The following is a 12,912-nucleotide window of genomic DNA, read 5'->3' on the forward strand; positions in this document are numbered from 1 at the left end:
TGTTATTTAACTAAAGAGTTGGATTAATCTTTTGAAAATTGAATTAAATGGGTGGCCAGATATGCCATGAATATATGCTAAATTGAGCTGCAATGCAGTTACTTTGGGCTGATTTTCCTAAATCTTCCTGGCAACACTCTGAAGACCTACTTTCTGAATAGCAGCCAGCAAAGGAAATGTTTATTCTTATTATTCAGACATCTCAAAGATTTATTATAAAATCTTAATGTAAATATCAAAACTTTTCATCCTCTTATTCTGTACTTCTTTAGAAAGTCAGTACATTTCCTGATCAGTGAGGCAGTGAATGTTATTCCAAATCAAAAGAAAACTAAGTATAGAAATGGGAAGTAAGGTAGGCGTAAGCAGCTTTGAAGTCTGCACAGAAAGCAATTTGCAATGAGTAAAGAGAGTGAAAATGGACTGTGCAAGGAATCTTCAGGAAAAATTTTCCAGAACTTACTGTATAAACAGTAAAAATTCCTCAGAATTAAGAATAATTAAAAAAGAAATCTGTGTCCTAGAAGACATGGCAATCAAACCATGTGACAGACCCATATGCAACTCCAAATCTGTCCTCGTAACTGTCTGTGTCTCACAAAAGACTCACACATGTAACTATTGGAAGAGTATCTTATACAATTTGGCATACAAGTTCTATGATTAGCAGCTGAAGAGGGGGAGGAGGCAGAAAGGAAACATAATATATCAACTGACACTCATCAACTATTTAAATTGTTTAAAATATCTGAAATATTGTTTTGATAATGCTATATATAATCCTGAATTTTGAAAAAATTTGCAAGTAATAGTTTATAGGAACAAATGGTCTTTTTTTTTTTTTTTTTTTTTTTGTAGTGCTATTTTAAAATATGTGCCATTGAACAAGGGAGTCCAGCCAGCTACCAAGTGGCATACTGACAAGATGAGAAACAAATTCAGGAAGATATGATTCAGAGGGGCACAGGTTTGTTTTTAAAGTAAGCCATTCATTTTCACCTCTGCTAAGTGAAATTCATGTTATTAGTCGAAAATGCCAATACAGGTAGTTAATACTTTTACAGAAAAAAAAAAATCACACTAGCAATATTTATTCTTTTTTTTCTGTTGGGCTCCTGGTTTTCCACGCATCACCCATGTTAATTATTAGGTAGACAGAAGAGCTGTTCAACCCGTTCACTTCCCCTATTCTTGAACAGATTGTTTGAGACATAATATGAATACTAATTAACGATAAAATATCTGTCAGTGTTTTGAAATACGGACCAAGATAGCACTTTCTTAAAGTATCCTGGATAGTTCTGATACAATTAGCACCATTGGTCATAAGCAAGGTCAAAAAAATCTCTGAAGGATTTGAGCAAAATTGGCACTGCTTTTGGCTCAGATTCAGTGGGAATTTTGCAGAGTTCTTTAAAAAATATTTTTTAAAAACCCCTCTGTTCCTAACATACTTGTTTGTATCTTAAGATGCAATTAATAGAAAAATAATATTCTCAACATGCCACCATGCTATGAAAGGGTGGATACAAGGGGGAAAGAGGGAAAAAGGATCAAAAGAGGCCACAGGTTTTCAGCAACTGTACTTCAGGAGGACATAATTTAGGGTAAGGAAAGGGGGAGGGATGTTCCTCTTCTCTTTCCCAGTGACTTGGTCATGAAAAGCAAGTATAAATAAACAATCAGCAGGGGCAAAGCAGCAAACCAGTAAAAACACTGTTTTAGCAGATTTCAAGAGGTTGTCTCTGGAATATTTGAAACATTATACAGAAAATTGTTAGCAGAATAAAAAGCATTTAAAACAGGGAAGACTTCATAATATCTTGTTCACAGTACTGAAATCTTACAACAGGAGATGTCACAATGTATGGTGTCAGTCGTTGTGTTGTGAAAGTGTTGTACAAAACCCTGCTAGAACTTTGCAACAGTTTATCCTTTTGGAGCATCTTCAAGGATAACAGAAGATTTTTCAGACTATAGATTCACAGTGTATCAAGTCTAGAGGACTTGCATATCCAGGAAATTCAGCAGAGAAACAAAACTATAATATAATGGATATGTATTCATACACTGAGGATTTAATTTTCACTGTAGCCAATACGCATATTTCCAGTGCTAAAATTTCATTAAATATTGGACAAAAGAAAAATATAAAACAAAACAAAAAACTTGTACTGCTGAAATGCTCACTTCTACCAATTTATTTCCAATATAGCTTGAGCAAGGCTAGCAGTTTATACATGGAGCCTCATGCAATTACAGATTTTTTTATCTTTTCATTTTCATTTGTGTCACTGCAAGTTAAATGAAAGGTGAGTCTTGATAAGCTAGCACAATAATTTGGCAGTTCTTTGTTTCAGTTAGCACAACTGTAAGTAATCAAGGGAATTCAATAGACAACCAGAACCTCAAAGTAGGCAATTCATACAGATAGGAATGCTAAGCTCTTATTTAAGAATTACTGCTTTTCATACTGTACTTGTGCTGCTAGAGATAAGTCTAATACAGAGCTAGGTCACATCAATGAGGAGGAAAGAAGGTACAGCAGCAAATAATTTTATTTCACTTTTTTTTTCCTATCTGTCCTTCTTGCATTCATTTTTTATGCATTCAGGAATTCACTTTTTGGAATGAAAGCATTCCAGGATACAGTGGAAAGGAAAAGTCAGAATGATACTTGGTGCCACTTCAAATTGTTCTATCTCATGGAAAAGTCTTTAACAATATCGTAAGTCACTGAAAGGACACAACATATCTGCATTTTCAGGATGATCCCTCCCACAAAATATAATTCAGGAAAAGAAACAAGGAGAAAAACAGACTTAATTGGACATAAGGACTAAGTTAAGCTGTTAATTAACCAGAGAAAGCTATAATTATTGCTACTTGGAAAGGAACAGAAGTAACAGGATACCTCTAGATTTGCACCAAGTTGTTGTTGTTGTTGTTATTAAAGGCCAACAACAAATGGCTTTATAAAAAAACTTTATAAAACTTTTCCTGCTGGTATTATTAAAACTTATTGGTGATTAACTGGCATAAATATATAAAGTGCAGAAAAATTCTAAGAGACATTCAGTCATTCACATATAGGTTTTTATGACAATGTTAATATTTGCACCATATGAACCAACACACGTTTCTTGGAAGGGATATAGTCAATATGTAATCAACCAAATCTTTCTTCTGAATGCAGTATGGTGTCTGAGTGACTGCTGCCCTTTAACAGGTCAGGGTACACAAAAGATTCAGTGACCCTCTGACCCAACAGTGAAATAACCTACCATTATTTTCAGTCAATGTAAATAAGCATAACTGACAATGCGCTAATAGGCTGCCTCTGGTCAGCCATGTGTACCTCTGACCTTAATGAAGACCTAAATCAATTAATACTCCAGGCAATAAAGACCTCTGGCTGATTAAGTTAGCTAGAAATCATCTTTTCTAACGGGATTAAAGCTGTAAGGTGGTGAACTTTTTATTTAATATATGATAATCCTTTCTTCCTAGGGCCCTCTTATTTTAGCTAATGATCGTAAAATTGCTTTTTGCAATGTGAAATCTTTTATTCAACTACCTATTGTGAATAAAGTTTTAAAGGTACCGTTCAAATAATGGTAATTGAAAGGCTTTGAATTCACACTAGGAACACAAATTACACCTAACTGACATGGTTCTAATACATCACAGACTTCAACATGATGCACATGTTTTTTCTTGAATTATTTTGCCTACACATTTGTAGGCTAAAAATGCCAGAAATGAGTTGATCATACATGGTTTAAACAGTTTTTCTTTTGAGAAAACGAATACAGAATCATAAACTAGAAGACAAATAATATATTCCTAAATGAAAAATTAAAAAAAAAAAGAAGTTATAATTGGCCTTGAATAATAATAATAAGAAGTATAAAAACCTACTTATAGCTTTGTAAGATGCTTGCCTATCACCCTCAAAATTGCAGAACTTCTCCTAAAACAAAATAATCTTTTCTTAGGTATGGTCAAAAAAGTATAACTAATCAATAGCATCTGTTATTGCTATCTTATTGAAGTATCTGTAACATTTCCACAGTTTTCAGAGATTTATAACTCAGTTTTCAAATGCTGTGACTGCAGCCTGCTAATCCTCATTTTGGGATGGAGCTTCATATGTTTCAAAATCTATTTAATCGCTTAATCTGCAAGACTACAAAACACTCATTTCCTTGCATTGTCCTTAACAATTATACTTTATATTATCAGAGTGTGATTTGAATTTTTCTCTTTGAACTTACATTTGTGGGTTGCTAGGCCACAACAAAAATCCACAGAGTATTTTTGTATTAAGAACTGAAGTAAAATACTGCAATGTCATGGATGTAAAATAGGCTGTACAACTTGTTTTGTTTTGTTTTGTTTTTGTTGTTTTTAACTGTAGTTTAGCAAAACTAAGATACAGTGTCCCACAAGGTCATATTAAGCACTGAACACATTGTCTTAACTCTAGAATCACACCTTTAAAAAACAGTGGTTTTTAAATTGGAAACCACAGCAAAGTGAAGTACCACGTACTATGCACAAGAACTGATAGTTCTCTAAAAAGGGCTACTAAATCAACAATACGTTGGAAGAAGCCACAATATTCATTATTATGGATATCAAATCGACTTCCAAAAATACATCCAAATACCTCTTATTCCTAATCTATGCTGCCCAATGGTAAACACCTCTGCAATTCTCTAAAAAGCAAATAATTAAATAATTCAAATTGAGCCTTTAAACTCTGCTGGATTTATAGCAGACAATCTTGTGTAATACCTTCCTGAAGGTCTGCAGCCCATTGAAGTTTAACAAAATGCTACATGTGCAGACTTGAGAGGGACAATCAGGTCAGAAAGCATAAGAGAAAGTAAGTTTCAACTTCAAAAACATTTTTAAAAAACTGTTATACCTCATCACAGAAAATTGTATTATTTGCATATATATCTGTGGCAATGTGTTGGTTACATTTTAAGTCTCAATCAATGCTGAATCAATTTTTACAACTGACAGCAATAAAACCTACACATTTCTGATTTTCAGAAGAGAAAGATTCTGTGATGATTCAAACTGAAATGTTCACATAAAAACACCTCAAAAGCTGTCATTCACATTCCAGGGGTGTATAAAGCACAAAACAGAAATAAACCTAGTTTTTAAAGTCTGCAACTGTAGTTATAAATATCTAGGAAAGGTCCCAATAAAGTGGTTGAAAAAGGCTAATACATCTATGTGGGTATGGCAGCGAAGCTGAAGTCTGCTCCTGAACTCCCATTTTGGTGCACTTGGGAGTTCCAAAACATAGGGTTGAAATGAAGAAAACGGAGGTAAAATATTCTTTACTTACTATGCATATTTTGGTCAATGTCCCATACTGGCACACATGGTACATATTGTTCCTTTATGGAAAATGATAATAGGCAGTTCAAAGACTTAATTGCCGTAGAGGATAAACTGCTCTTCACATCTAAAAAGGATGTATTTTGCAAAATAGAAAAGGAGCAGTTTCCCTACTGGAAAATGAGCAAGCTAACAAGTGTATTATTCCTTGATGCATTTCTTTCTTGGGACAGTGAAATTCTAGTCTTCATGACTATTAATCTGTCACCTTTTACAAAGCCTACCATTTCCTCTCAAGCTTTTGAAAAAAATCACAAGTTCTCACAGAACCGTATTAGCAAAATCTGGCAACTGTGAAAAACTGCAGAACACTCAGCTTTATAAGCGTACCTTATCTAAAAGATGGGAGTAAAACTTCCAAACTGATTATCATTTACTCATTTCTTATTCGTATCGCTTTGAATGATGATGCCAAGACAAATGAAAAAAAAAAAAGGAGCTAAGATTAGTCTATTCCACACTAATTGGGGTGGAATGGGGAAGGAGAGACTTCATTAAATCAGTATTTATCAGGAAAAGTAAAGGCATATTCAGGGTCCAGAAAAACAAGGTGGAAAGGATTAGTGTCTAAAAGTGTAAAGTGATAAAAATGACAATGTGGAAATGGAATATTGAGCAATGAATACCAATTTTTTAGAAAATGCATATTATGTCCAACATCGTTGACTGCATTTTTGAATTACAATTACATATGCATAGATAAGAGAGTATAATAGTTGTAATTCATTTGGATTCTTAAAATATCTGATACAGCATCTTTGTAAATTATTTTTAACTCTCCTAATTATAAATGCTGTTAACTAGCTGATAGTCTGTAAGGAGAGAGTAATGAAAATGCCAGCATACTGAATTGGGGTGCCGTAGGGATTGGTATTAGGCCTGATTTTATTTAACATCTTCATTAAGTCAATGGAAGAAGGGATTAACAGCATGGTAATGAAACCCACAGAGGATACTAAATTAGAATGTGCACCAATTGTAATAATAAAAATGGACACAGATTTGAAATACAGGCAGGAAATATCAAAATGAGACTTAACTTAGGAGAAATGGAAACTTACACCAGAACATATGGCAAAAATGTTTTGAAATACAGATATTCATAACAAGGGAGAAAACTTGACTGCAGAAGTGCTGAGCATTGTATATTAAATCATAACTCTTCTTTACTAGAAGCAAGTTCAGTATAATACAAAGAAGATACTGTCTCTGTTCTCATGAAAAAGGTCAGATTCATCAGATCTATCAAATGCTTGTTCCAGGGTAAGTAACACCAATCCTTGGCTAATGAAAGAGTAAAGTTTTCTAAAAACTCAGAAAGTGGTACCATACCCTTTAGGACAGGTATGATTTCAAAATAAATGGTGTAAAACATCGAGTGATATCAAAGTTTCAGATGATTATTTGGAGTTTTTAAGTACTTTTTTTCAGAAGTTTTCACATTTCATCATTAACACTGATTTTCAGTTCATAGATTAACATAGCTGAATTCGAAGTATGAAAAACATTTTAATCAGCTAGGATAAGGATATAGAAATTCAAAAAATAATACTTTTGTTTTCCTCTGTTAAATGGTAATTGTTGAAACCTTACAAGAGGTTAGATAAGCATTCATTTGAGGTTCCCACACAGTTAAATTGCGTTGTGACTATGACTACTTATGATTATTATCCTAAATTTATTCTGATGAGGATAGCTTTATAACATCAGCGTTCTTTCTTTCTCAGCTCTGTATAAAAAAAAATAATAAAAAAAAAAATAAAAAATAAATGGTATGTTCACATGACATTTTCCCTCCTTGATTTCTACATTTTTCTGTCTGTGCTTTAGGGGAATGGCTCTAAGGGAATGGAAAGTATATATATGAGAGGAACTATAACGTACTTGCATCCACACACAATAGCTAAAGGAAGATAAAGAAAACAGACAAAGTGATGTGATAACCTTATATACCTATATGTGTTTATATTACAAACCTTGTCTCTACTTTTTTCCTTAAACAGACATGTGCAATATACTTACGGATCTCATCATATTCTGCTCACATTAAGTATAGTTGCTACTGCATATGTCCACTTACAGTAAACTCATGTATTGGATAAACTATGACTGCAGTCCAAGAAGGCACACTAGAAATTTCTAGGTTGAATTTTTAATAGGTTAGTTCATGTTTCCACTAACCTAGTGGCAACTTCAACCACCTCAACCACCCTTATGGTTGGTTATAAGGGTGCTACTGCTCAAGGCTGTAACTGCTCTGGAATACAGCATACTAGAATCAAAATTGTGGTCATAAAATCTGATGAAGAATGAGTCGTTTTTTTTTTTTTTTTTTTTCCTACCTGTCTTTACAATCTTTACTCATAACAACCATTGAATATGTTAGTGTGATTACAAACAGAAGGGGGAAATGCTCTGTACTGAAAGGTGAAAGTTGTTCATCACACTACAGTAATTCACAGGGTATGAAACACATTAACATGATGACATTCCATTCTTACAGAAAAGATTTCTATCCCAGCCATCACTTGGCTTAATATTCTTACTAAAAATATGCCTTTCATGAATGTCACTGGATACTTTATCATAAAGGTTTGTGATAACTGGGAGACACGAAAGAAGCAGCTTCATAAAAACAAGAATCTATTTGAAAAGAGTTAATTGTATTAATAGTATTACTAAGCTGAAAGTTCTTATTCCAGCAATATAGTGTGACTTCATACTTTACCTATCCTCTATGTATACTCAGTCAAACGGGGGTTGTGCTTATATCTTTGGCTACTTAAATAATAATCAAAATTAAAACACTTTAATGTATGTCAAAGACTATTCAGTGCAGAAGTCTAATTTAAAATAGACATCCTGTGAAATCCAGCAGGAGAGGAATAGTTAAAATTCTGTGTGCTCTGAGTAGTAAGTCACGAACAAATTTATAAATTAAAAGAATCTGTAATTTGACAGTTACAATGTGTTATACATTCTCATATAAAAACAGAAATACAGTGTTTGTGAAGTGAAATACGAGAAGAACACTCATTAGGAAAGTAATGTCCTTGATGCAATTGCCTAACCTAAAGGCTAAAAATTCCTAACAAAACAAATAAAACTAGGGAAAACTATGGAAAGACAGCAATAACCTCAGAAACATACTAACTGTGCTCATCCATATATATATTTTCATAATTTTTCCTTGTTGTACCCTTAAGCACTGACTTTGTATCAGAACTGCAGTGTGAACAACTTGCTTATATAAAATATCAATAAATTCCTAAATGTGTAATCAGAAATTTAAAAAGCATTATGCTATGTCCTCAGATTTTATGACACACCTTTTAGAGGGCAGATTTTCTCTTAGACTGGCAGCATTTCATGACAGAACGTTACCTATTGACTAAATGGTAACATGTACCATTTAAAAAATAAGTTCCTATAATAATTTAATTATATATATATATATATTTATGCTTGGACAGCATTATAATTATATACTACACCAAAAAATATATTCATTTAGGTATGTAGTTAGAGTTTTGCATTATACATTTTCCTGTTTTTTTCTTCTTTATTTTTGTATGATCACCTTATTGTTCTCTTATAACACCTATTTTCATGGAATTTTCTACATGACAGTGTATTAGTAACTGATAGATTAATAATTAAATAGGTATTTTGTGTTTTACCAACTAAGATGAAATCATGTCTCTATCCATCTTACACGACAAAGTGAGGTCAAGATCTTGTGCTGGTAGAATTACTGTGTGCTTAGTCCTTTTTGTTTGCATTATTAATACAAGTATTTATTTTAGCTACTAAAAACTAATTGTAGAATCAAGCCCCTTGCTATCAGGCATATAGTAAAGTGTTAAAACTAAAAGGGTGTAAATATGAGGAAGGGAGAGGCAAAATGCAGTAAGGAATAATTCAATGGTTACGATAATCACCTGCAACAGTGCAGAGATCCAGGCTCAAATCTCTTTGGTATATTCCTTTTGCCCAGTAATGGCAGTAGTGTTGCAGCAATGGGCAACCCAGGAAGCACATCTCAGTGCCTACTTTGTGTTCTACTTTGTTTAAATAAACTCATGTTCTTGAATCAATATTACTTTTTTGTTTCTTAATGAATGTTTTAATCAGTACGCTAGAAGTTAATACAGGATAGGAAGACACTCTGTAGAGAAAAAAAGTATTAGCAAAGATCTGAAAAAACTTTCCAATGAATGTTCAGTCAAAACTGATGCATTCCTGAGCCAGACTTCTACCTTGATAATTCAGTATTATCCAAAAAAGAAACGACTTACTGAAATTCCAAGAATTCCAAACTTCTATGAGTCATGGTTACCTTCTATTTTTCAGAAATAGTAAGCATTTAGCAATAACAATGATTCTTAATACAAAATAAGCCTTACACTGCAGAACATTTAGACCAAGATGAGCCTATACAAACACAATTTTAGTGAAATGTTCAGGTTACTTCCTAAGAAGTGATGTAGTAAAGTGGAAACCACATGGGGAAAATAGTTTAATTTAAATTTTTGAAAATAAAAATACTTAGAGAAACTTAATGTGAACATGAGATGTGATCAAGAAGTTCTCTTTGAAGTATAACGGTTAAAGCTTACTTAAACACAGAAATGATGAATTAGAAACAATATCAATGGCATTACTGGAAAATCTTGCTATTTGAATTTCATAAATAACCAACAGAGCACCTCTTCAAAAACAAAGGATATATCCTATATATATATATATATATATCCTATATATAAAGTGTACAAATTATACAGAGAACGGTTTAAATATATACTTTTGCTTTATAATTTTAGGAAAATTATAGGCGCCTCACTGAAATATGACCTTGCATGTCAATACAAATGTCTAAACTTTTGTTCTTCCAGCCTAACAGATAGCACTTCTAATTATCAGCCAAACAGTGCACAGTATTTTAAAGGTAAGCACAAACACCAAAACTAATGATGGAAACTGTCTTGCATAATCTTAACGATATTTACCTGGCATACAGGATTGAAATTGAATGACTTAACTGTTCCTCTGTTGTCTAAGTAATGTTTTGGAGTGTTGTGGAAAGATTATTTTTATTTTTGGTTTAAAAAGTTTGGTTTAAATTCAACCAGCAAGAATTATCTCTTATGAAGTCCAGTTAAGTATAGTTAAAATACAGCACCTTTCAATGTGTAATTTCAGAGTTTGCATTTGGCAATATAACTCTTCTCAACATTTAACCACCAACCTCCAGGCTTCTGCCATTCAGGCCTGAAGGAGTTAAATCTCTCTCTTCAACAGAAAAACAATTACACATTTTTGCAGAAAAATATCACACGCTGATAGTGAATAATTAAATGCTCAAACCAAAGAGAAATGAACTATTTCTGTAATGTATGTTTTGAACTTTCAATAGCAAGTCTGATTCTTCAGAATAATAGCTGTGTTAGAATCAAGAAAGACGCTAATGGGAAATGAAGATAGGTATGAAAGAATAATGCATGTAATATGAAGAAAGGCGGAGAAACAGTGTAATTCCAACTGAGATTTTTTTTTTTTTTGTAATGTTAACCTATGGTATCACTGATGTTTGAGTAAAGGAATTCAATTCATTGTACACCATGACCTTGTAAAGTGATGTCATGCTTTGATTTCATGCAAAATTTAGTAGAAGCAGACACTGTGCTGCACCTTGCAGGACTAGGCCCAGGATGCAGATAAAGATAATTGTGAAATTATTGTGAAGTAAGCCCTTTAAAACACCATCAGAGAATAATAAATCTTTACAGCTCAACACCTTCCCAACACAGGAAACTGAGAGTTAACCAGTGTGCCCAATTTAAATTTTTTTATAAAGGAGGAATAAACCTGCTATAGGGAGCTGGCTTGATAGACCTTTGAAGGTCTTCAAAACTCTCACTAATATGCTATTCTCTAAAAAATATTCCCATAATTCTGCTGTCTCCCATCATTCCTTGCCTCGAGATTCATCTGTCAACTTTGATGCATCTTTTAAAGTACCCCTCCAAGCCTAAAAACCATGACTACAGACCACAGAAGAGAACTCTTTGCTTTGAAACTATCTGATCAATCAGAAGATCATTTACCTGCAAGCATTATTTGGTGAAGCTAAAGCGGCATATCAACCAGCAGCATCTGAAGGCTGAGGCAGCAAAACGTCAACAACAAATTGTCATTGGCATTCCATTTATGAACCTTCAAACAGCATCAGATCTTTTCCATGGGAAACCAGATCAGGTCAGACTGGAGCTGAATATTTCTTAACAAGCTAACCATCAAAAGAACTTACGTTTTGAATAAAAAGGCTATCATTTGTTGATTTGAATATCAAAGGGATCCACTGCAAACTCCCAGTCTAGAAAAACCTCCCTAAGCTACACCAGACAGGTGTTTAATAATCTATTATTAAGGCACTATTTTAGGTTACTCAGAATCATAAAAAATAGCTGTAACTGTGAAGCTGCAAATGGGACTGCACAAAGAAATGAATGCTATTAACATACTATTAACAATTCAAAAGAATGAGTTGACATACCAATCAAACTTGTTAATTGACTGTCAATGGCCTGTCCCTGAATATACAACATGACTGCATTATATATTTCAAATGCTGACAGGAAGACAGTTTCATTTGCATTAACTTCATAAACTGATCAACAACCAAACTGCCACATACATTTATAATGGGAAGCTGAATCATTTCAATATTCATGCAGCTCTGTAATTGTAAATTAGGTACTGGCAAACAATACAATACTGTACATACTCTAAAATATCCTAAATTTCTCTGACCTACTTTCTTTTTTATTTTAAAAGAGCAGTGGAAAAAAGTTGTCTCTTACAAAGATGATTATTACTTTAATTTACGGTTCATGCCTTAGGCAAAATTTGTTTGCAACCTAGTTTGCAACCATAGTTTATAACTCTACTCTAGATGCAGAACTGGTCCACAATATATGAGGCATGCAAGGTGATGTAAAATTTTTCTTGCTTTCATTCTGTGAAGTGTAAATACCATTAAAACAAAGTAAATCTGTAAAAAAAAAAAAAAAAAAAAGAATGAAAATCTGTACTATTTCCCTGCTATGACACAAAGCAGATGTCAGTACTAAAACCACTGCAACTTTCTAATTGGACATTGAAACATGTAATTTGAAGTGGAAAGTATTGTTCTTGCACATCCTTCCCTGTGTCCTAGAATTTACTGCCCTCAAAGGTCTTGTCTATATAAAGTATGTTTCCTTAAAATATCTCGTAATTACACCCATTCAGTTTCATTGGGATTGACAGTGATAGCAGCTGAAATGGCTGTGATAGTGCTGCCATTTTAGCCAAATGGTTAGTCAGACATACTCTGAGCAAAGTCACAAATCATGCTAGTTGTAAGAGCAGAAGTGCTTGTGGCTCTTCCACATTTCGCCGTGTATTTATCAATCCAGCACAAATGACCATGGGCTGATAGTAGCAGAA

The 12,912-nt window shown here is 33.3% G+C and overlaps 1 protein-coding gene across 4 annotated transcripts in view; it reads right to left on the reverse strand.

Moving 5' to 3' along the window:
* Positions 1 to 12,912, reverse strand: part of DPH6 (diphthamine biosynthesis 6) — a 196,012-nt gene that overhangs the window by 59,223 nt on the left and 123,877 nt on the right. The gene's annotated exons all lie outside the window — the stretch shown is intronic.

Source organism: Anser brachyrhynchus (genome assembly GCF_964034855.1).
Source record: "Anser brachyrhynchus genome assembly, chromosome: 5".
In the NCBI taxonomy this organism is placed as follows: Eukaryota; Metazoa; Chordata; class Aves; order Anseriformes; family Anatidae; genus Anser; species Anser brachyrhynchus.